At 42.6% G+C, this 25702-nt stretch overlaps 1 protein-coding gene and 1 long non-coding RNA gene across 4 annotated transcripts in view; one reads left to right on the top strand and one right to left on the bottom strand.

The window, feature by feature from the left end:
* The window catches only part of LOC122556644 (CCR4-NOT transcription complex subunit 6), an 87394-nt gene extending 79877 nt beyond the window's left edge, over window positions 1–7517 (bottom strand). Inside the window, exon 1 of one of the 3 annotated variants that reach the window (XM_043703610.2) lies at window positions 7378–7517. The gene's annotated coding sequence lies outside the window, so the exon portion shown is untranslated. Of the gene's footprint in view, window positions 1–6882 lie in introns of all 3 variants that reach the window. The other 2 variants (XM_043703611.2, XM_043703612.2) reach the window with 2 other exon arrangements.
* A 147-nt stretch (window positions 7518–7664) lies between these two features.
* Window positions 7665–25702, top strand: part of LOC148147529 (uncharacterized) — a 34195-nt gene continuing 16157 nt past the window's right edge. Inside the window, exon 1 of the long non-coding RNA XR_015759736.1 lies at window positions 7665–7840. This is a non-coding gene — a long non-coding RNA (uncharacterized LOC148147529). The remainder of the gene's footprint in view (window positions 7841–25702) is intronic.

Below are 25702 nucleotides of genomic sequence, written 5' to 3'. Positions count from 1 at the left end.
AGATGGACCAATGGGTTGAAGAGTGACAAATGGAATTTAATTTTGATAAATGTGAGGTGCTGCATTTTGAAAAGGCAAATCAATGCAGGTTTTATACACTTAATGATAAGGTCCTGGGGAGGGTTGCTGAACAAAGAGATCTAGGAGTGCAGATCTTTAGTATTGTGAAAGTGGAATCGCAGGGAGAAAGTAGTAAAGAAGGTGTTTGGTATGCTTGCCATCATTGGTCAGTGCATTGAGTATAGGAGTTTGGAGGTCATGTTGCGGCTATACAGGACATTGGTTAGGCTCACTTTGGAATGCTGCATACAGTTGTGGTCTCCCCGCTGTAGGAAGGATGTTGTGAAACTTGAAAGGGTTCAGAAAAGATTTACAAGGATTTTTCCAGGATTGGAGGGTTTGGGTTATAGGCAAGGTTGAAAAGGCTGGGGCTATTTTCCCTGGAGCGTCGGAGGCTGAGGGGTGAACTTGTACAGGTTTATAAAATGAGGGGCACGAATACAATGAATAGTCAAAGTCTTTTCCATGGTGTGGGGAGTCCAAAGCTAGAGGGTATAGTTTTATGGTGAGATGGTAAAGATTTAAAGGGGTCCAAGGGGCAACTTTTTCATGCAAAGGGTGGTACATGTATAGAATGAGCAGCCAGAGGAAGCGGTGGAGGCCAGTACAACATTGAAGACATCTGAATGGGTATATGAATAGGATGAGTTTAGAGTGATATGAGCCAAATACTGACAAATGGGACGAGATTAATTTATCATGTCTAATCAGCATTGACAAGTTGGGCCAAAGGGTCTGTTTCCATGCAGTACAGCTCTTTGGCTAACTGCTGTTGTGTCCTTTAATCTTCACACTTGAATCATCAATCCTAATATCTTGTTAATGACCCAATATAAAATTTTGTCTGATAACACTCTTTGGATGTTAATGCTCAAGATAAAACATAAATGCAAATTACTCTTGTTATTCTGAAACTTCAAACTAGTTGAAGCTAAACAAACAGCATAAATTACATATTAAATAGCCATGAATACTCCATAACATCCACACAAAGATCACATAATAAGGCCATCCCTTTTCCCCAATTTCCAATACCTGTAAAAATTTACACAGCCCAACATGAAAAGTGATTTTGGTTTCTACTTGTTAAATAAGGAATCAACTCATCCAAAAAAAACATTTTAACATTAAATCCACTGTAATGATCCTTAAGCATTTTCAGAAGCTTGACATACAATCACAAGGTTCTTTTATTTGTTTCATTAAATTCATACAGATTCAAAGTAGAGTATAAACCAACAATTTCTATTACATAGAATAAGGTTTTATTAAAACACACTGTCCACATAGGATAGGCATGTCAGCACAGGTTTGGGCAGCAGACAAGTCAGAAATAAAGGTGAATTTAGGCAGTGGTGCAGGGCATGCAAGTCGGTTTTGGGGAGGGGGGTGTGGGCATTTGCAGTGCAGTCAAGGTTGAAAAGATTTAAGTCTAACAAATTTTAACTGGTAATTGTACAGAGAATTGTTAAAATTAAGGTTTAAAAGACTTACTATGTTTCAGGATTGTAATTTTAAGTTTCAAATGAAAGTGGTAATGGTACCTTTTTGCAGTTTACCTAACACCAAACTTGGACAGTTTGATTGTTAGAGACCCAAAGAGGGCCACTACTGCTTTTTCTTTAACTTCTAATCAACTTATTCTGAGTCGCTATCACATACCTCTGGGGGTAGGTGGGACCTGAACCCAGGCGTCTTGCTCCAGAGATATGGACACTACCACTGTACCACAAAAACCTTTGAACTTTAGTCTGGGGTTCTCGATTGCTCGTCCAGTGACTTCCCACTCTATCCTGCTTTATTAAGAAAAATGGGCTGGAGAGCACTTTGGGGGCAATGATCATAATTCTATTAGTTTTAAAATAGTTGTGGAAAAGGATGAACCTGACCTAAAAGTTAAAGTTGCTAATTGGAATAAAGCCAATTTTTACAGTATTAGGCAAGAACTTTAAAAAGTTTATGGGGAGAGACGATTCACAGGCAAATCATAGGACAGAATCAGAGAATCCTTACAAGATGGAAGTAGGCCATTCAGCCCATTGAATCCACACCAACTCTCCGAAAAGCAGACCAACTAAACCTGCTCCTTCTAGCCGATCTCTGTACCCCTGCATTTCCCATAGTTATGCACTTGGCTTGCACATCCCTAGACACTATGGACAGTTTGCCATGGCCAATCCACCTAACCAACACATCTTTGAACTGTGGAAGGAAACCAAAGCACTGGAGGAAACCCACGCAGACACTGGGTGAATATGCAAACTTCAACAGAGTTGCCCAAAGTTAGGATCCAACCCAGGTCCCTGGCACTGTGAGGCAGCAGTGCTAATCACTGAGCCATTGTACCACCCATTGTGGTTGGAAAGTGGGAGGCCTTCAAAATTGAGATGACACGAGTCCAGCGGCAGTCTATTAGAGTGAAGGGCAAGTCTGGTAGGTGGAGGGAATGCTGGATAACTCGAGAAGTTGAGGCTCTAGTCAAGAAAAAGGAGGCATATGGCAGGTATAGACAGTTGAAATCAAGCGAATCCCTTGAGAAGTACAAGGGCAGTAGGAGTAAACTTAAGAAGGAAATCAGGAAGGGAAAGAGGGGACATGAGATAGCTTTGGCAAGTAGGTTTAAGGAGAATCCAAAGAATTCTAGAAATACATTAAGAGCAAAAGAGTAACCAGGGAAAGAATAGAGCTCCTTAAACATCAAGAAAGGGACTATGTGTGGAACCATAGGAGATGGGTGAGATACTAAACAAATGTTTTGCATCAGTATTTACTGTCGAGGATACAGAAGCTCGAGATCTTGGAGAAATAAGTAGTAATATCTTTAAAAAAGTATTCATATTACACAGATGGAATTGGATGTCTTAAAACACATAAGGATGGATAAATCTCCAGGACCTGATCAAGAATCTCCTAGGACTTTGTGGGAAGCGAGGGAGGTGATAACTGTACCCACCCTTTGCTGAGTTATTTGTATCAACCATAGCCATACGAGAGATGCTGGAAGACTGGAGGTTGGCTAATACAGTGCCATTATTGAAGGAAGGTGGTAAGGAAAAGCCAGGGAACTATAGACTGGTGAGCCTGACATCAGTGGTGGGTAAATTGTTGAAGAGGATTCTAAGGAACAGATTTATATGTATTTAAAAAAGCAAGGACCAAATAGGCATAGTCAACTTTGCTTGAGTCATGTATTTCTAACTTTAGGAAAGGAAATATGCCATTTTTACTATACGGCCTATACATGTGGCTACAAACCATTGCAAAATATTTTGACTTATAACTGTCCTCTGAAATAAGTGAGCAAGGCATTCAATTTAAGAGCAATTTATACATAGACAACAAATGCCAGTCTTGCCATCTATGTTAATATTCTATGAATGAGAAAATAAAAGAACAGCCTAGAAATCATATTGCCTTTTGAAAACTCTACCTTAGAAATAATTTCTAGGCTATTTGATAAGGTTCCCCATGGTAGGCTCATTCAGAAGGTAAGGAGGAATGGGATACAGGGGAACTTAGCTGTCTGGATACAGAATTGGCTGGCCAACAGAAGACAGCGAGTGGTAGTAGAAGAAAAATATTCTGCCTGGAAGTCAGTGGTGAGTGGTGTTCCACAGGGCTCTGTCCTTGGGCCTCTACTGTTTGTAATTTTTATTAATGACTTGGATGAGGGGATTGAAGGATGGGTCAGCAAGTTCGCAGATGACACAAACGTTGGAGGTGTCGTTGACAGTATAGAGGGCTGTTGTAGGCTGCAGCGGGACATTGACAGGATGCGGAGATGGGCTGAGAGGTGGCAGAAGGAGTTCAATCTGGATAAATACGAGGTGATGCATTTTTGAAGGTTGAATTTGAAAGCTGAGTACAGGATTAAGGATAGGATTCTTGGCAGTGTGGAGGAACAGAGAGATCTTGGTGTGCAGGTACATAGATCCCTTAAAATGGCCACCCAAGTGAACAAGGTGGTTAAGAAAGCATATGGTGTTTTGGCTTTCATTAATAGGGGGATTGAGTTTAAGAGTCATGAGAACTTGTTGCAGCTCTATATAAAACTTTGGTTAGACCGCACTTGGAATACTGCGTCCAGTTCTGGTTGCCCTATTATAGGAAAGATGTGGATGCTTTGGAGAGGGTTCAGAGGCGGTTTACCAGGATGCTGCCTGGACTGCAGGGCTTATCTTATGAAGAGAGGTTGACTGAGCTCGGACTTTTTTCATTGGAGAAGAGGAGGAGGAGGAGAGGGGACCTAATGGAGGTATACAAGATAATGAGAGGCATAGATAGAGTCAATAGCCAGAGACTATTTCCCAGGGCAGAAATGGCTAACACCAGGGGTCATAGTTTTAAGCTGGTTGGAGGAAAGTATAGAGTTGATGTCAGAGGCGGGTTCTTCACATAGAGAGTTGAGAGAGCATGGAATGCGTTGCCAGCAGTAGTTGTGGAAGCAAGGTCACTGGGGACATTTAAGAGACTGCTGGACATGCATATGGTCACAGAAATTTGAGGGTGCATACATGAGGATCAATGGTTGGCACAACATCGTGGCTGAAGTGCCTGTTCTGTGCTGTACTGTTCTATGTTCTATAGCCATGGAAGGAAGATAGAAGGGTGGTTTTAGCTACGAAACAAGAAAACGGAAATCATTTCTAGAACAGAAAAGTACAGGAGAGTTAAAAACTGAAATCAAGACAGAATTTGACTGAAATAAAGGAACCCTGACAAAATTGATATCAATGGGAATTGAGGAAACGTTTCTACTACTCAGTCATATATTGCATTAAGGAAGATGGTCAGGAATGTTGGATGCAATCATCTCAGTTCGAGGAACTACTGTAAGAGTTCCTCTGGGCCTACCCAACTGCAGCTGCTTCATCAATACTTCCACCACGAGGTTAGAACTAGGGATGATCATTGATTGCAATGTTTAAGAGCATATGGAACTTGTCAGATACTAAATATATCTTTGCAAATATGAAGCACAATCTGAACAACATTTAGTCTTGTATTTTTTAAGTGGTAAGTAACATGCACCCTATTCAAGTACCAAGTAATGACTACCAGTTAAGTAATGGCATTACCATTGCTTAATCCCTCATTAACATCCTGCGGGTTACCACTGACCTGAAACTGAAGTGGACCATCAATCATATTATGGCTACAAGAGCCGAGCTAACGTGGGAATTAGGAGTTTGTCCACCATCTGTAAAGGCACATATCAGGAAACTGGCAGAACTGTTGTCATTGCCTGAATGAATAGCTCTAACACTCGAAGCTCAACATCATTTTAAAACAGAATTGCCCATTTAATTTAATACCTCTTTCACTATAAATGCAAATATAGCTCCGTTGTGTTACAGAGAACACAGGCAACTGTAACTCACCAAACCTCCTTCAACACTACCTTCCAAATCCACTACTTCTACCACCTAGAAGGCCAAGGGTAATGGGTGCATGGGAATACTACCACCCGCAAGTTCTTCTCCAAGCCCCCCAACATCTGACTTGGAACTATAATCACAGTTCCTTCACCATCATGGAACCAAATCCTGGAACTATTTTCCCTGAAATAGTTTGAGTGTACTGGCACTAAATGGACATCAGCAGTTCGAATGATCTCAACCACCTTCAAGGAAAAAAGTGTGGGTGGGCAACAAATGCTGGCCTTACCTGTGACACTTACACAGATAATGCTGGAACTCAAGAGGTCAAACAGTATGGATGAATGAATCATTTGAACGCACAAATTTATCAAAAGGTATTTAAATCAAACCTAACTTATCTATTTTCTACGCAAGTACTTTTTGATTTGTGTTTTCAGCAGTTATAGCGTTGTATTTTCAACTGTCAGTTTTCTGTTTAACCGAAGAATGGAATTAGGTATGTAAAACAGACCTTGATAAAATAGATAAACAATAATTAGAAGAATGAAGATTCCTTTAAAATATAGGATTTAAAACAGTCTGACCAGAAATATTGATGGCAAGAAATTTCTCATCATTCATCTCAATGAAGATTACCAAAAAAAAGCACAAAGTGTTTAAGGGTGCATATACAAATAAAGAGAAAGGATTTGGAATAAATGAGAGCTAGCACATGTGCAATGGGCTATAGAGCCTGCTTGCTGCTAAATCCTATGACTCCAATTGTAATTTGAAAGTATACAAGTATTTTACCCAAATAGTAAGTCAATACAGAATTAGAAAATAAATGAAAGCAAAAGAGCAGTCCCTGCTCTTTAGATTTATTCAGGAAAATACTTCCTATATACTACAGCCTTTGAAGTTGAAGTTGTTTCACCTGTTTTTTCACTACACATGGTGCCTTAAAAAACATTCAATCGCAGCAGCAGCACGTGGTAAAGACTGGTTATTGGGGCTTTTTGCAATCGAGATAATAGCTTAAATTGCAATTAAAAACATAACATTGCAGTGGTGTTTTGTTCTCATTATTCACTTTAGTAAATAATTTTGTTCGAAGTTCAGTCTATGATCTAAGCACGTAGTTTCAAAAACTTAAGCGATTGTTCGGGCCACTTGAAAATGGGTAATGACCAAAAAAAAAGTGGTGGTTAAGTTGAAAAACTGAATTATGGTTTCAAAACTATTACATTTAGGGGAAAAGTATCAGTTCAATTGTCTGTTTTCCAGATGCTGTACCCCACATTCACTTACCAATTGAACTAGTGAAATACTATAGCAAAGAAAAGTAGTAAATATACTCTATGGTAATTTGTACACCGATTAAGTACCCCCAAATTACATATCACTAGTATTTACCATTATCGTACTGGGGCGCAAAGAACTACGTTCTAAATCAACCTACCTTCATCGCGGATGTCCCGCCCCTACACTGCAGCCATTGGTCGAGAAAACCCCGCCGTGCGCCACATTGGTGAACAGTTTGTGTTTGAGTGGCGTGTTCAGTTGTCAATCAAATCACACGCACACTTCCGCCACAAAGCTAGGTCGGTCTGTCGTTCAAATAAAAGCTCCCCCTACTACTAACGTGTAGGCCTCGCGTTGACTACATAAAAGAAGCGACTTAGTTTTCCGTTCAACCGAGACTCTAATGACTTTTAGGGAAAAGAGACTTAAATAAAACGAACGAAGCCGACGAAGTCAATAAAATTAGCTAAGTCATTTTTTAAAAAAAACTTGAGCTGAAAGTTCTAAATTCAAATACTAAAAAAACCTCGCAAGGTTCAGAAGCTCGTATGTTTACACGCTACAAATAAATACCTTTAATTGCCTGCTTTGCTCAGGTCAAATGAAACCTTAAACCGTGAGGTTTGAAGTGAGAAAACATATATTTTTGTACCTGCGAACACATAACAAAAGTTCTAGACCTTTCTTCCCTTCGCCTATAAACCCAGCGAGCCCGTTCTAAAAGCAAACAATCATCATGGCGCCCGCTTTCCATTATTTCCCGGAGAGTTTTCCCCTCCTTTGCGGCTCGCTGATTGGCTGCAGCGTGGACCGTACCATTCGGCCTCGCGTGAAACAAAACAAACGGAGTCGGAGTGAGTAGCTCGCGCCGGGAGGTTGCGGCTGTTGAGGACAGCGCGAGCGTCCCGGCCGGCACTGCCCCGCTCCCGTTCAAATTACAGCGACTGTAACGGTGCGGACAGCCGTATTCTGTAATCGTCTCCTTGCTGGAGCAAAATCGGATATATGGAAGGTCATGTTTTAAATATTACAAACCACCTGACCTACTCTCCCCTCCCATGGGGAGTTTATATTTATTTTCCAAGCGCCGTCTTGGGCGGGGTGGGGAAATATCCGTAAGTTTTATTTGCTTCGTTACATCGAGCGCAGGTTGTCGTTTACCTTGTTTCTTCAGTTTCGTCAAAGGAAGCAACTGGGAGCGTTTAGTAATGTATCAAAATACTAGTTCGATGAATAGTTCCGTAACATGTCGTGGAGTACGAGTTTGTTAGAAGTTGAGGATTAAGGTGTAAACTTCTTTCCTCTTAAAGCTATTAATGAGTCTTAACTTTAAAGGAATATCGATATGGAAGATCTGATTCATTGTTATTGCTTTGTGACTTCTTAGAGCTAATTTGTTTGTAACTCAAATTAGGTCGCACTTGTGGGCATTGTGCTGGATGCCCGCTATCGAGTTGAGCGTGGAATGTCATTGACTGGTCTGCAATTTGGGGTAAATAGGTTTTCTCTTTGTGAATACGTGAACTTTGGCCACTCCTTGTCCCTTACCATATGTTGGCGAAAGTGAGGACTGCAGAAGCTGGAGATTAGTCCAGACTGTAAGTAATCTTAAAAAAAATCTTTCAGAAACTCAGCACCCATGGACTAGTCAAACTGGGAACATTTCTCTTAAAAAAGAATAGGGCGGCACGGTGCCTCAGTGGTTAGCACTGTTGCCTCACAGCGCCAGGGTCCCAGGTTCGATTCCAACCTCGGTCTGTGTGGAGTTTGCACATTCTCCCGTGTCTGCATGGGTTTCCTCCGGGTGCTCCGGTTTCCTCCCACAGTCACAAAGACTGTGCAAGTCAGATGAATTGCCCATAGTGTTAGGTGCATTAGTCAGAGGGGTAATGGGTTTGGGTCGAAGCTGTTTCCACACTGTAGGGAATCTAATCTAAAAAGATTAGAGCCCTTCATTCCTGAAGAGATTGCTCTCTCATTCATCAAATTTAGCATTTTTCGACTTCACCATTTACTGTGATCATTACTGCAGAACCATTTTATCTGTATCATTTTTGAGCTGTGTTGCAGCTCAACTATCTCACTTCCCACGTACACACTTTTTAAGTCCAATTCTCACCTCTTCTAAGATCATATAAAAAATACAGGAAATACTCAACTGCTCCGGTTGCACCTATTGATAGAGAAACAATTAACACTTGTTAATTGGTCAAAGATCCTACTGGCTTTCAAAGTTTGTGAGAAAATTTGTAGCTCGGGTGCTCGTTGTTGTGGTCCTGTTCGCCGAGCTGGGATTTGTGTTGCAGACGTTTCGTCCCCTGTCTAGGTGACATCCTTGGTGCTTGGGAGCCTCCTGTGAAGCGCTTCTGTGATCTTTCTTCCGGCGTTTGTAGTGGTTTGAATCTGCCGCTTCCGGTTGTCAGTTCCAGCTGTCCGTTGCAGTGGTCGGTATATTGGGTCCAGATCGATGTGCTTATTGATTGAATCTGCGGATGAGCGCCATGCCTTTAGGAATTCCCTGGCTGTTCTCTGTTTGGCTTGTCCTATAATAGTAGTGTTGTCCCAGTCGAATTCATGTTGCTTGTCATCTGTGTGTGTGGCTACTAAGGATAGCTGGTCGTGTCGTTTCGTGGCTAGTTGGTGTTCATGGATGCAGATCGTTAGCTGTCTTCTTGTTTGTCCTGTGTAGTGTTTTGTACAGTCCTTGCATGGGATTTTGTACACTACATTGGTTTTACTCATGCTGGGTATCGGGTCCTTCATTCTGGTGAGTTGTTGTCTGGTGAGTTGGTTGAAACAAACCAACAGCCACTCTCAGACAACAACTCACCAGAATGAAGGACCCGATACCCAGCATGAGTAAAACCAATGTAGTGTACAAAATCCCATGCAAGGACTGTACAAAACACTACACAGGACAAACAAGAAGACAGCTAACGATCTGCATCCATGAACACCAACTAGCCACGAAACGACACGACCAGCTATCCTTAGTAGCCACACACACAGATGACAAGCAACATGAATTCGACTGGGACAACACTACTATTATAGGACAAGCCAAACAGAGAACAGCCAGGGAATTCCTAGAGGCATGGCACTCATCTGCAGATTCAATCAATAAGCACATCGATCTGGACCCAATATACCGACCACTGCAACGGACAGCTGGAACTGACAACCGGAAGCGGCAGATTCAAACCACTACAAACGCCGGAAGAAAGATCACAGAAGCGCTTCACAGGAGGCTCCCAAGCACTGAGGATGTCACCTAGACAGGGGACGAAACGTCTGCAACACAAATTCCCAGCTCGGTGAACAGAACCACAACATCCTACTGGCTTCTCCCTCCATTAGTCAGTCTTGAACAAAGCTGCCTACAAATTCATGAAATCTGTGGCCAATCTTAACTGTGTCCAGGAAAATGTTTTGTTTACTTGCAAATTATTCTGCAATAATATTTCTGACATGCTATGCAAAACTGGCACTGGTGGGAATCAGAAGAAAACTATTCACTGGTTAGAGACATGACATCAGCCTGATTTGGTTTGGTCTTAACTCAATTTTCCACCCTGATCCCTAATCCTTAACTCCTTTGTCAAACAACAATCTGTGTAATTTAGAATTAAATCTGTTCAATGACCCTCCACTGCTTTTTGGGGAAATTTTCCACTTCATTGGGTTCTAACAGGGACACTCCACTCCTTTCCTCCATACACCTTTGGTCCAAATTTGGACAAATTGTAAGGCAAAAGTAACTGCTATTGACATCTAAACAGCATTTGACCATGCCTAGAATCAAGGAGCCTAAGTGAAACTCTGTGTCAATGGGACAATGGGAATCAATGGAAAGACCTCCATTGGTTGAAGACACATTGAACACAAATTAAGATGGTTGTCATTGTTAAAGGTCAGAGCTGAAAATGTGTTGCTGGAAAAGCGCTTTTCCAGCAACACATTTTCAGCTCTGATCTCCAGCATCTGCAGTCCTCACTTTCTCCATTGTTAAAGGTCAGTCAAGTAAATCGCAGATCAAGGTTACAAAAATTTTTGAGGTAGATACTTTATAATTAACCTGTTCAGCAATGTCACTACATATCTCTGGGGCAGGTGAGATTTGTGCCTTCTGGCTCAGAAATATGGCACAGTGGTAATGTCTCTCAGGGCCTTGATTTTTGAGGTGATTGTTTTAGATCCATCCATTCTCAGCTTCTTGCATCAGTGATCTTCCCATCAGATTTAAGTCAGAACTGACCATAAGATATTGGGACAGAATTAGGCATTCAGCTCACTGAGTTTACGTAACCATTCAATCATGGTTGACTATGATTTTCAAGCCCATTCATTTGCCTTGTCCCCTAATTATTGACCCCCTTATGCACCTAGATTAGATTCCCTACAGTGTGGAAACAGCTTCGGCCCAACCAGTCCACACTGACCCAGACCCATTACACCTCTGACTAATGCATCTAACACTATGGGCAATTCATCTGACTTGCACATCTTTGTGACTGTGGGAGGAAACTGGAGGAACTTATCTATCTCTGACTGTAAGACACTCAACAATTTCACCTCCACAGCCTTTGTGGCAATGAGTTCTACAGATTCACCCACTGGCTGATGAAATTCCTCCTCATCTCAGTTCTAAAGAGTCATCCCTTCACTGAGACAGGGCACTCAGGTCCTACAACCTCCAATAGTGGAAACATCTCCACGTTTTTTTTATCCAGGCCTCTCCGTAGTAGTCTGTAAATTTCAAAGAGATCGCTCTTTGTCCTTCACAGTCGTCAACTGCACTGCATATGACAAGCCTTTCATTCTCTGATCATTCTTGTGAACCACCTCAAATACCAGCAGATCCACCCTAGACACAGGGTCGAAACTGTTCACAATATTTCAAATGCGGTCTGACCTGAGCATTATCCAGCCTCAGCAGTACATCCTTGCTCTAGTATGCTAGTCCTCAAGATGAATGCTAATATTGCATTTAGAATTAGAATTGGATTTTATGGTCAAGTATACTCAAGTACAGACATACACGAGTACAGTGACAAGTATGCGATCTCGCCATTTCCAGTGCCATATTAGGTACAAAGTAGAAAAGTAAAGAGACAAAGTTAAAAGTTAAATGTTACAGTCCCTCCTAGTATTAAGTGAAAAAATAAAGAAATAGTTAGAAGTTCATCAATTTTAAGTGCTTAGCCATGCTGAACTCGCACCCCCTACATTTGCTCAATCCCTTCCACTTTGGCCTGCTCTCTGGGAGATCTCGGGCTGCCTGCTCTTGCTACCATCACAGGTGCCGGGGACCTCCCTCACTGCTGCGCAGGGCTCGCTCTTCCTGATCTCCAACTATCAAAGCCTAATCCAGGCCCCAAGTTGTTGCCATGTTGCAAACAGCAATGAGCTATGATGCCACCAACTGCTCAAGTCCCTGCTTCGGGCCCCTAGTCGCTGCCACACTCCGGGCCCAACGAAACTGCAATTCTATTGCCACTGCTGTTGCAGATGCTGGGGGACACTGGGCTGCCTGCTCTTTACACCACTGCAGATACCATGGGACTTCTTTCACTGCCACATTGGGTTCGATCTCCCTGCGATGGCTTGATTTCTCATGCACTGGGTGTGTTCTCCACCACACTACACAATCCCACTCTCCACAGAAGTTTGATCAAAGTAAGAAAAGAAAACTGTGAAGGTAGAAAGAAAGAAAAAGCAAGTGGAGCAGATGAGCCCTTAAACTTCACTGCTACTCTGCTGTCATCTTGGCTTTCCTAACTGCCAACTGAATCAACATGTTAACCTTGAGTCTCCTGTACGAGCACTCCCAAGTTCCTTTATGCTTCAGATTTCGGAACCCTTTCCCCATGATCTATCTTTGTATCATCTGCAAACGTGGCAGCAGTGTGCTCAGTTTTGTCCAGATCGTTCATGTATAGCATGAATAATTGTGGACCCAGTACTGATCCCTGCAGAACTCCATTAGCCATCCTGAAAGAGAACATTTATTTCCACTTCAGACCTTCTGCCAGACAGCTAATCTTCTATCCGTGCCAGTTCCTTGCCCATAACATGATGGGTTCTTATTTAGCAGCCTTCTGTGCAGCACCTTGTCAAAGGCCTTCTGAAAATTCAAGTAGATCATGTCAATTTACTGTCCTTTGTCTAACTTGCTTGTTAACTTCTCAAAGAATTCTAACAGATTCATCAGTCAGAACCTCCCCTTGACAAAGCCGTGCTGACTCAATCCTAACATGCCATGTACTCCCAAGTAGGAGAAAGTGAGGACTGCAGATGCTGAAGTACCAGAGTTGAAAAATGTGGTGCTGGAAAAAAACAGCAGGCCAGGCAGCATCCGAGGAGCTCATTCCTGAAGAAGGGCTAATGCCCGAAACGTCGATTCTCCTGCTCCTCTGATGCTGCCTGGCCTGCTGTGTTTTTCCAGCACCACATTTTTCAACTCATGTACTCCCAAGTACTCTGAATCTCATCCTTAATAATGGCCTCTAAATTCTTACTGGAGGAGAAAGTGAGGTCTGCAAATGCTGGAGATCAGAGCTGAAAATGTGTTGCTGGAAAAGCGCAGCAGGTCAGGCAGCATTCAGGGAACAGGAGAATCGACGTTTCGGGCATAAGTCCTTCTTCAGGAATGAGGAAAGTTTGTCCAGCAGGCTAAGATAAAAGGTAGGGAGGAGGGACTTGGGGGAGGGGCGTCCGAAATGCGATAGGTGGAAAGAGGTCAAGGTGAGGGTGATAGGTCAGACTGGGGTGGGGGCAGAGAGGTCAGGAAGAAGATTGCAGGTTAGGAAGGCGGTGCTGAGTTCGATGGATTTGACTGAGACAGGGTGGGGGGAGGGGAAATGAGGAAACTGGTGAAATCCGAGTTCATCCCTTGTGGTTGGAGGGTTCCTAGGCAGAAGATGAGGCGCTCTTCCTCCAACCGTTGTGTTGGTGTGGTCTGGCGATGGAGGAGTCCAAAGACCTGCATATCCTTGGTGGAGTGGGAGGGGGAGTTGAAGTGTTGAGCCACAGGGTGGTTGGGTTGGTTGGTCCAGGTGTCCCAGAGGTGTTCTCTGAAACGTTCCGCAAGTAGGCGGCCTGTCTCCCCAATATAGAGGAGGCCATATCGGGTGCAGAGGATGCAATAGATGATGTGTGTGGAGGTGCAGGTGAATTTGTGGCGGATATGGAAGTTACCAAGGTCAGGCTTACCGACCTATAGTTTCCTGACTTCTGTCTCTCCCCGCACCCCCCCCCCCCCCCCAAGGTGTTCCATTAGCCATTTTCAAGTTCTTTGGGATTCTTCCTGACTTCAGTAATTCCTGAAAGATCACCATCAATGCCTAGGCAATCTCTTCAGCTGTTTCCTTCAGAAACCCGGTCAACCATCCGGCCTGGCTATTTTATTTCCACTTCAGCCCTTCAAACTTCCCCAGCACCACCCCCTTAGCCACGACAGCCACTGGTGTCTTGCACTGTGAAGACTGATGCAAAGTACATATTCAGGTCTTCTGTCATATCTTTGTTTCCCATTACTATTTCTAGAGGCCCAATTTCCATTAATTTTCCAGCGGCCCAATGTCCATTCTTGCCTCTCTTGTGTATATATATCTCAAAAAAAACATCTTTTATATTATTAGCTAGGTTATCTCCGTATTTCATCTATCCCCTACTCCCTGTTATTGCTTTTTTTTAGTTGTCCTATGCTAGTTTCTAAAGACGTCCCATTAATCTTTACCATACTGTATGCTTTTTTTGCCTTCATGTTGTTCTTGACTTTCCTTGTCAATCATGGTTGCCCTGACATCACCTTAATATGTTTCTTTGACCTGGGATGAATTTCTGCTGGCCTCCCAAATTACACCCAGAAATTCTTACCATTGCTGCTCCAATGTCTTCCTTGCTAGGCTCCCCTTCCACTCAACTCTAGCCAGCTCCTCCCTCACGTCATGGAGTCATAGAAATGTGCAGCACAGAAACAGACCCTTCGGTTCAACTCTCCCATGCCGATCAGATCTCCTAAATTAATCTGATTCCATTTGGCAGCACTTGGCCCATATTCCTTTAAACACTCCTGTACATTTACCCATCCAGATGCCTTTAAATGTTTTAATTGTACCAGTGTCCTCACTTCCTTTGGCAGCTCATTCCATATAAGTACCACCCTTTGTGTGAAAAGGTTGTCATTGGGTTCCTTTTGAATCTTTCCCCTCTCACCCTAAACCTATGTCCTGTAGTTTTGGACTTCCCCACCCCAGGGAAAAGACCTTGTTGATTTAGCCTATCCATGTTCCTCATAAATTTTATAAACCTCTAAGGTCACCATTCAACCGCCGATGCTCCAGTGAAAACAGCCCCATCTTATTCAGCCTCTCCCTATAGCTCAAACCCTCTAACCCTGGCACCATCGTTGTAAATCTTTTCTGAATGCTTTCAAGTTTCACAACATCTTTCTGAGAGCAGGTAGAACAGATTTGCGCACACAATCCCAGAAGTGGCCTAACCAATATCCAGTACAGCCGCAACATGACCTCCCAACTCCTATACTCAATGCTGTGAACAATAAGGAAAAGCATACTAAACACTATCCTATCTATCCTATCAGACTCCCCTGCCACTCCTCAGCCCATTGGCCAATCTGATCAAAGTCCTGTTGCACTCTGATTTAATCTTCTTCACTGATCACTACATCTCCAATTTTGGTGTCATCTGCAAACTTACCGACTATACCTATTATGTTCACATCCAAATTATTTAGATAAAAGATGAAAAGCAGTGGACTCAACACCGATCCTTGCGGCACACCACTGGTCACAGGCCTTCAGTCTAAAAAGCAATCCTCCATCACCACCTTCTGTCTTCTACCTTCGAGCCAGTTCTGTATTCAAATGGCTAGTTCTCCCCATATTCCAAGTGATCTAACCTTGATAACCAGTCTGCAATGAGGAACCTTGTCGAACGCCTTACTGAAGCCCATATAGGTCACATTCACTGCTCTGCCCAAATCAATCCACTTTTCATTGCTACTTCAAAAAACTCAAATCAAGTTCATGAGACATGATTTCCCATGTACAAAACCATATTGACCATCCCTAATCAGTCCTTGCCCCTCGAAATACGTGTAAATCCTATCCCTCAGGATTCCTTGCAATAACTTGCCCACCACCAATGTGAGGCTCACCAGTTTATAGTTCCCTGGCTTTTCCTTACCACCTTTCCTAAATATTGGCACCACGCTAGCCAACCTCTATTCTTCCGGCATCTCATCTGTGGCCATCGATGACACACACATCTCAGCAAGGGACCCAGTAATCTCTTCCTTAGCTTCCCACAAAGTTCTAGGGTACCCCTGATTTATCCACCTTTATGCATTTCAAGACATTCAGTATCTCCTCAGCTGTAATGTGAAGATTTTCAAGATGTCGTCATCGATTTCTCCACATTCGATATCTTCCATGTCCTTTGCCACAGTAAACACTGATGCAAAATACTCGTTTTGTATCTTCCCCCGACTCCCACCGTTCCACACATAGGCTGCCTTGCTGATCTTTGAGGGACCCTATTCTCTCCCTAGTTAGCCTTTTGGCCTTAATAAAATCCCTTGGATTCTCCTTAACCCAATTTACCAATGCTATCTCATGTTCCCATTTTGCCCTCCAGATTTCCCTCTTCAGTATACTCCTACATCCTTTATAGAGTCATAGAGATGGACAGCATGGAAACAGACCCTTCGGTCCAACCTGTCCATGCCGACCAGAAATCCCAACCCAATCTAGTCCCACCTGCCAGCACCCGGCCCATATCCCTCCAAACCCTTCCTATTCATAAACCCATCCAAATGCCTCTTAAATGTTGCAATTGTACCAGCCTCCACCACATTCTCTGGCAACACATTCCATACACGTACCAACCTCTACGTGAAAAAGTTGCCCCTTAGGTCTCTTTTATATCTTTCCCCTCTCACCCTAAACCTATGCCCTCCAGTTCTGGACTCCCCGACCCCAGGGAAAAGACTTTGTCGAATTATCCTATCCATGCCCCTCATAATTTTGTAAACCTCTATAAGGTCACCCCTCAGCCTCCAACGCTCCAGGGATAACAGCCCCAGCCTGTTCAGCCTCTCCCTATAGCTCAAATCCTCCAACCCTGGCAACAACATCCTTGTAAATCTTTTCTGAACCCTTTCAAGTTTCACAACATCTTTCTGATAGGAAGGAGACCAGAATTGCACGCAATATACCAACAGTGGTATAACCAATGTCCTGTACAACCGCAACATGACCTCCCAACTCCTGTACTCCATTCTCTGACCAATAAAGGAAAGCATACGAAACGTCTTCTTCACTATCCTATCTACCTGCGACTCCACTTTCAAGGAGCTATGAACCTGCACTCCAAGGTCTCTTTGTTCAGTAACACTCTCTAGGACCTTACTAATAAGTGTATAAGTCCTGCTAAGATTTGCTTTCCCAAAATGCAGCACCTCGCATTTATCTGAATTAAACTCCATCTGCCACTTCTCAGTCCATTGGCTATCTGGTCAAGATCAAGATCTTGTTGTAATCTGAGGTAATCCTCTTCGCTGTCCACTACACCTCCAATTTTGGTGTCATCTGCAAGCTTACTAACTGTACCTCTTATGCTCGCATCCAAATCATTTATGTAAATGACAAAAAGTAGAGGACCCAGCACCGATCCTTGCGGCATTCCACTGGTCACAGGCCTCCAGTCTGAAAAACAACCCTCCACCACCACCCTCTGACTTCTACGGTTGAGCCAGTTCTGTATCCAAATGGCTAGTTCTCCCTATATTCCATGAGATCTAACCTTGCTAATCAGTCTCCCATGGGGAACCTTGTCGAACGCCTTACTGAAGTCCATACAGATCACATTTACCGCTCTGCCCTCATCAATCTTCTTTCTTACTTCTTCAAAAAACTCAATCAAGTTTGTGAGACATGACTTCCCACGCCCTAAGCCATGTTGACTATCCCAAAGCAGTCCTTGCCTTTCCAAATACATGTACATCCTGTCCCTCAGGATTCCCTCCAACAACTTGCTCACCACTGAGATCAGGCTCACCAGTCTGTAGTTCCCAGGCTTGTCTTTACCGCCCTTCTTAAACAGTGGCACCACGTTTGCCAACCTCCTGTCTTCCGGCACCTCACCTGTGACTATCGCTGATACAAATATCTTAGCAAGAGGCCCAGCAATCACTTCTCTAGCTTCCCACAAAGTTCTCGGGGACACTGATCAGATCCTGGGGATTTATCCACCTTTAACTGTTTCAAGGAATCCAGCACTTCCTCCTCTGAAATCTGGACATTTTGTAAGATGTCACCATCTATTTCCCTACAGTCTATATCTTCCAGATCCTTTTCCACAATAAATACTGATGCAAAATATTCATTTAGTATCTTCCCCATTTTCTGTGGCTCCACACAAAGGCCGCCTTGCTGATCTTTGAGGGGCCCTATTCTCTCCCTAGTGACCCTTTTGTCCTTAATATATTTGTAAAAACCCTTTGGATTCTCATTAATTCTATTTGCCAAAGCTTTCTCATGTCCCCTTTTTGACCTCCTGATTTCCCTCTTAAGTATACTCCTACTTCCTTTATACTCTAAGCATTCACTTGATCTCTGCTGTCTATACCTGACATATGATTTCTTCTCTTTCTTGACCAAAACCTCAATTTCTCTAGTCACCCAGCATTCCCTACACCTACCAGCCTTGTCTTTCACCCTACAGAAACATATTGTCTTTTGACTCTCATAATCTCATTTTTAAAGGCTTCCCATTTTCCAGCTGTTCATTTTCCTGCAAACATCCGCACCCAAATACCTGACTGTATTTGTGTATTTCTTTTCTCTTCCTATAACTGCATCCATCACACCCCTAGCTCCTGTAAAATCTTTATTGCCTCTGTTTGTTGCTCTAATCGATCCATGCGATCTGATAGACTTTGCAACCAAACTCACTTACTGCAGTCTTTTAGTTACCTTTACTCCATTGTAAAACTGTTAATATCTAATCTTAGTTTTTTTCTCTGAGTGCAGTGTGAAATCTCTAATATTATGGTCAATGTCACCGAGGAATTCTTTCACCTTAAGCTCCCTCATCAAATCTGCATCATTAGACATCTCCACGTCTAGAATTGCCTGTTCCCGAGTAGGCTATACCATGAGCTGCTCCAAAATAAATTGTAAACATTCCACAAATTCCTTTCCTTAGTGTCCGCTACCAACCTGATTTCCCCAGTCCACCTGCATATTGAAGACCCCCATGATATTGTAATCATGCCTTTCTTGCATGCCTTTTCTATGTAGTGATTGATTTTCTGCCCTAAGTCCTGACTACTGCAGGGGGCCTGTACATATCTCCTATAAGGGTCTTTTCTTTACACTTTCTTAACTCGACCTGCACAGATTCTATGCCTTCCAACACGAGTGTTTCTTGCTGTCAACTTAATTTTGTTTCTTACTAAGAAGGCAACATCACCCCCTCTGTCCATCTGCCTGACCATTTGATAGGACCTATTAATGATGGACGTAACATATTTAGAACTTCGTATCACCAATTTCGATATGCGTTACAAGCTCATTTTGTTATGAATACTGTGCACATTTAAGTAAAACACCCTCAATCCTGTGTTGACCACCTTGTTCTTATAGTTGTTCCCTTATCTCCTGTGCCTTAAGTTAGATTCCTTTACCTTTCCATACTCTATGTCCTAATAACCTCTCCTGATCCCTCCCCTCTTAAATTAGCTTAAAGTTCTGTGACCACCGCATTTCGCTTTTCTGCTGGTCCCAGATCAATTCGGTTGGAGCCTGTCCCAACAGTACAGTTCCTTCCTGTCTCAATCCAGATCAGTGGCAGTGAGGATTTTTGCTGATTATTGAACAACATTCAGTACTATTCATGACTTCTAAGACACTTTTTTTAAAAAATTAATTAATTGATTGTACATGAGCATTGCAAGTTGTGCCAGCATTTATTATTTACCTCAAGTTGGCACATGTATCTGATGCTATTCACAATGTTGGTATTGTTTTTTGATCAGGGAATGAGCTACTGACCACACATTCATGCCATCACTTAGGGTATATATTTCCACCTCTTCCAGTGTATCAGTTCATATCCTGCTCAAATCTTTGCTCATGTCTTGATTATTTCAAAATACTTCTGGGTGAGACCAGACATTCCCTTTTGAGTTTGTAATGCACAGCCAATTCATTTAAGTATGTTAGCTCCTTGCATTCTTTTGCCCAGCTATGCACTAATGTTACAACTGTTACGTGTAAGTTCCTTCAACTCTGAAGTGATCTAGTAAGGAATAGAATATCCACCTTCATAGTCTAAATAGAAGATTCTTGTTGGATAAAGAATATGAAGTGTATCGCATTAGGGTGGTTATTTACAGGTTACATGAACAGGATATAAATTACTACAGAGACTATTAGGAGCACTCTAGCCTCTGATTTGCCTTCTAAAACTCCTGCTTTTCTCTGACATATCATCATTGGGTGGTGCTTCCTGCATGTAAGCAAGTATTAATCCTTTCAGATCAATAAATAACAATAGCTTAAAGACGTCACCTTGTCCTTGGTCTGCATGTTTAATTGCAGATTGCTGCATGGTCACATTTTACTGCCTCCCATGCTATACCCTCAAAAAGACCTGAGCTTGTTAAAAACTGCTGCATGTGTCCTAACTTGCACAAATCCCTGTTTTGTCATCTCCTTTGTGATCACTGATCTACATTATTATAAGCAATGTTTCACTTTTAATATTTAAAAACAGAAACAATTGCAGATGCTGTAAATCAGAAACAAAAACAAATTGCTATAAAAGTTCAGCAGATCTGGCAGCATCTTTGGAGAAAAATCAGAGTTTACATTTTGAGTCGAATGACCTTACTCAGAACTGATGCTAGCTAGTAAAATATCCGTTTATGTGCAAAAGATAGGGGTGGGAGGAGGGAATAGTTGAAAAGTGGGGATGGAGCCAAAAGAGAGAAGAACAGTTGGATAGTCAAAGAAGTGGATAACGATTTGGCCAGGAGGGTGATTAGCTATTAATAGTGATTGTTAGTGGCTAACAATAGGTTATGTGTAACAGCAGGAGAAAGTGAGGTCTGCAGATGCTGGAGATCAGAGCTGGAAATGTGTTGCTGGAAAAGCGCAGCAGGTCAGGCAGCATCCAGGGAACAGGAGAATCGACGTTTCGGGCATAAGCCCTTCTTCAGGAATGAAGAAGGGCTTATGCCCGAAACATCGATTCTCCTGTTCCCTGGATGCTGCCTGACCTGCTGCGCATTTCCAGCTATGTGTAACAGCAGGCTATGCTGAACAAGTCCTAATGTGTGGGGTTTGAGATTCGGCCACAGGATAGGTCATGCCCTAAAGTTGTGGAACTTCATATTGAGTCAAGAAGGTTGCAGGGTCCCGCCTTCCAGGTGAAGCAGCACTTTACCTGTACTTCACGCAATCTAGTCTATTGCATTCGCTGCTCACAATGTGATCTTCTCTGCTTTATTTTCCCAATGCATAGACTTGGTGACTGCTTTGCAGAATGTTTTGTTTGCAGAAAATACCTTGAGCTTCTAGTTGTCTCCCCCTTCAACACACCACCTTGTTTCCAGGCCAACATCTCTGTTGTCTCAGGCTTGCTGAAGTGCTCCAGTGACCTGGAAAACAGCACCTAATTTTCCACTTGGGGACTCTGCAACTTTTTGGGCTCTATATCAAGTTTAACAACTTTAGATCCGGAGCTCTCCAACGTCCTTACCCCAAGCCCACACACCAAGGCTTGTTATCTCACTCCCCCTCCCGTCCCCCACTCACCTATTTTACTCCATGCTACTTTCTCCCCACCCCCACCCTCCTCTAGCTTATCTCTCCACTCTTCAGGCTCTCTGCCTTTATTCCTGATGAAGGACTTTTGCCCGAAAAGTCGATTTTGCTGCTCCTCGGATGCTGCCTGAACTGCTGTGCTCTTCCAGTACCACTAATCCAAAACCTTGTTATCTCACAGTCTGCTATTACGTACAACCCATTGTTAGCCACTAATAGTCCCTACTAATAGCTATTCACTCTCCTAGCCAGATTGTTATCCACTCCTTCGTCCAACTGTTCTTCTCTGTCTCTCTTTGGGCTTTCTCCCCCATCTAGCAATTACTCTTTACCCCCTCTCACCCTATCTTCTGTATATAAACCAACATTTTCCTAGCTACCATCAGTTCTGAGGAAGGGTCACTCAAACTGAAACACTGATTCTGAGTTCTCTACAGAGGCTGCCAGACCAGCTGAGCTTTTCCAGCAATTTCTGTTTTCGTTTTACACTTTTTGCCTTCAAAGTTTTCAGTGGCCTTGCCCCTCCCTCTCTTTCCAGTCTCCTGTAGTCTGGCATCTCTTGGAGATATCTTTGCTGCACTAATTTCTACCTCTTGTGCTTATATTGTCTCTCCATGTTCTTCCTACCAAAATGAAAGACTACACATTTCACCACGTTGAATTTACTTGCACCTATCTTCCCATACCATCAATTTTTCTATGTCCCTTTGTTGTTCTACACTACTCTTGTCACCGTTCACAATGCTTTTAAGGTTTGTATTATTGACAAACTTTGAAATTGTGTCCTTTACGCCTAAGTTCTAGGTCATTGTTGTCTAATAGGAAGAACATGGGTATGAACACCAACTCCTGGGAAATTTCTTTCTCCAGCCCGAAAAACACCTGTCAACTATTACTCTCAGTTTCTTCGCCAGTTCTGTATTCACATCTCTATTGCCCCTGTTATTCTCAGAGTTACAGCCATGCTCACAGTTTATTGTACAGCACTTTTTCAGAATGTTGTGGAACTCCTCATATTATCCAGCAATTGCATTGTTCATCAACTGTCTCTGCTAAGTCTTCAAAAACTCAACGTTAGTTAAACATGATCCTCCCTTAAGCAATCAGTGCTGGTTTTCTTTAACCATGTCTACCCAAATTATGCTTCCTTTGCCAGCACTTCAGTTTCCATATAAAAATATTTTCTAATAGGAGAAGAGTCCCTTGTGTTTTGATGTACATCCTGGCAAATTTTTAATTTCTGGTTTGAAGTGGCAACAACAACAAAGTGATTACCTTGGGCTTCTGAGTCCTGGATAATTACAGCATCCTGCTGAAATTATTTCTTCAGAACCTCAGTAACACCATCCTTGAGGCAGACAGCTGCTTTCAATTGCTTAAGAATGACATAATATTCCTTTTTTGTATGTATCCATTCTTTGTTCCACTAAGTGATGGTGTTTGCAGCATATAAATCTGAGAAATAGTCAATTCATTAGATTAGATTAGATTAGATTACATTACAGTGTGGAAACAGGCCCTTCGGCCCAACAAGTCCACACTGACCAGCCGAAGCGCAACCCACCCATACCCCTATATTTACCCCTTACCTAACACTACGGGCAATTTAGCATGGCCAATTCACCTGGCCCTGCACATCTTTTTGGACTGTGGGAGGAAACCGGAGCACCCGGAGGAAACCCACGCAGACACAGGGAGAACGTGCAAACTCCACACAGTCAGTCGCCTGAGGCGGGAATTGAACCCGGGTCTCAGACGCTGTGAGGCAGCAGTGCTAACCACTGTGCCACCGTGCCGCCCACAACTGATAAGTAAATTAATCTGTGACAGTCAGTTGGTCAATCAATTATGTTAATGTATCTCATTGGCGTACATAATTAGGTGTTAATAAATATGCAGATGTATGTCTCAGTGGTATATGCTCCAGGGCTAACATATAGAAACCAAGTTGCTTCATGGTGGCTGCAAGTGGACACTAGAAACCAGTGTGGGATCATGTTCAAATAACGACCCAAATCATAGCACAAGTTCAAGGCAGCAATAGAATCCTGAAATACAGTTCTTACATATCATTACTATAGTGTTACTTTTTTTCAGCTACATACACAAAAGTTTGAAGGGCTTCTGTCCTGGGAGACGGGAGATGGGTTAAAAATGTGTGAACTGTGCTGACTGCTACTTCTGATGGGATGTCTGTCTGGTCTGCTTGCATAATTAGAGGTGTTGGTTCTTTTATCTTTTCAATTAGTAAATGTCGGTAAAAATACTAGGCCAGTTTCTCTAAATAAGTTAGAAATTGTAATAAAAGAATAAAAGATACTAAACTGATTACTGCAGCTACTACTTGTCGGTATGTGTTTCATTCATTCATGCAAGTGCTGTTTTGTCAGTTTCTTAAAGGGAAAATGGCACATTTAATGGTACTTCTGATTAATATTATGTTTCATGGAGAGTTGATAGGGATGGTATTGTTCTGTATGCTGAATACAGTAATGGTTTAAATTTGGATACTGCAGAAGCATGGTTTTATGAATGAATGAATGAAACAGTGCTATCGTAAGTAACGGGTTAATAAAGGGTTATGAATGAATGAACAGGAACCTCTTATTAATGAAATTAACGAGCTAGTAAGTGAGTTATTAAAGATAGCTTCAATACAAAATCTCACACCAGTCACAGTCAATCATCATTCATTTGTGTTCAAATTTGAAACTCACATTTAAAGACCAAGACGAAAAGTTATGATTTTTATTGAAGCACGTCAGTCACAACCAAGGAACTATCTCAAGAAATAAACAGACCACGTATCTGACTAAAGAAAATAGCAGCTTACAAGAGGCCCAGGACAGCTGTAATTTGGCGGAAGTGGGTAATGCCGATGCTGGAGATTAGAGTGCTGCTGGCAAAGCACAGCAGATCGGGAGCATCCGAGGAGCAGGAAAATCGACAATTCGGGCAAAGGCCCTTCGTCAGGAACCCCTTCAACTGTAATTTGGTAAAGTGATTCTAGAATGAAGTACACCCCAAATCGCTAGGAAAAAAATGCTATGTTTCGTTCACTGTGTGCACAGCTGGCAGTGGATTCTGCCATTTTGTCATCTTTAGAAATCATACAAAAACAGAAAAAGATATGTACAACATCATTCCAATACATTTTTGGCATGAATGCCATATATATGCACTACTCTGCTATTTCTTTTAAAAGGGCGAAGTTTATTTTTTAAAAAGCAGCAGTCTTTTAGCAGAACTTATACACTTAACGGTAAGGTCCTAGGGAGTGTTGCTGAACAAAGAGACCTTGGAGTGCAGGTTCATAGCTCCTTGAAAGTGGAGTCGCAGGTAGATAGGATAGTGAAGGAGGAGTTTGGTATGCTTTCCTTTATTGGTCAGAGTATTGAGTTACAGGAGTTGGGAGGTCATATTGTGGTTGTACAGGACATTGGTTAGGCCACTGTTGGAATATTGCGTGCATTTCTGGTCTTCCTATTGGACAGATGTTATGAAACTTGAAAGGGTTCAGAAAAGATTTACAAGGATGTTGCCAGGGTTGGAAAATTTGAGCTATAGGGAGAGGCTGAACAGGCTGGGGCTGTTTTCCCTGGAGCGTCGGAGGCTGAGGGGTGACCTTATAGAGGCTTACAAAATTATGAGGGGCATGGATAGGATAAATAGGCAAAGTCTTTTTCCTGGAGTCAGGGAGTCCAGAACTAGAGGGCATAGGTTTAGGGTGAGAGGGGAAAGATATAGAAGAGACCTACGGGGCAACTCTTTCACACAGAGGATGGTATGGGTATGGAATGAGCTGCCAGAGGAAGTGGTGGAGGATGGTACAATTGCAACATTTAAGAAGCATTTGGATGGGTATATGAATAGGAAGGGTTTGGAGGGATATGGGCCAGGCGCTGGCAGATGGGACTAGATTGGGTTGGGATATCTGGACGGCATGGACAGTTTGGACCGAAGGGTCTGTTTCCATGCTGTACATCTCTATCCACTATGAACACCAAGGAGACGCAACATCAAAAAGTAAGCAAAGCACAAGCCTCAATACACATCCTTTGCATACTGGCAATTTTTATAGACCACAAAGCTACAACGTAAAGGTGGAGAGCAGGCATCTGA

Source organism: Chiloscyllium plagiosum, unplaced genomic scaffold (assembly GCF_037043375.1).
Source record: "Chiloscyllium plagiosum isolate Xiang-an unplaced genomic scaffold, Cpla_swu_hap1 HiC_scaffold_16, whole genome shotgun sequence".
NCBI lineage: Eukaryota > Metazoa > Chordata > Chondrichthyes > Orectolobiformes > Hemiscylliidae > Chiloscyllium > Chiloscyllium plagiosum.
Note: the sequence above shows the minus strand (reverse complement) of the source record. Positions and strands in the feature narration are given on the sequence as shown.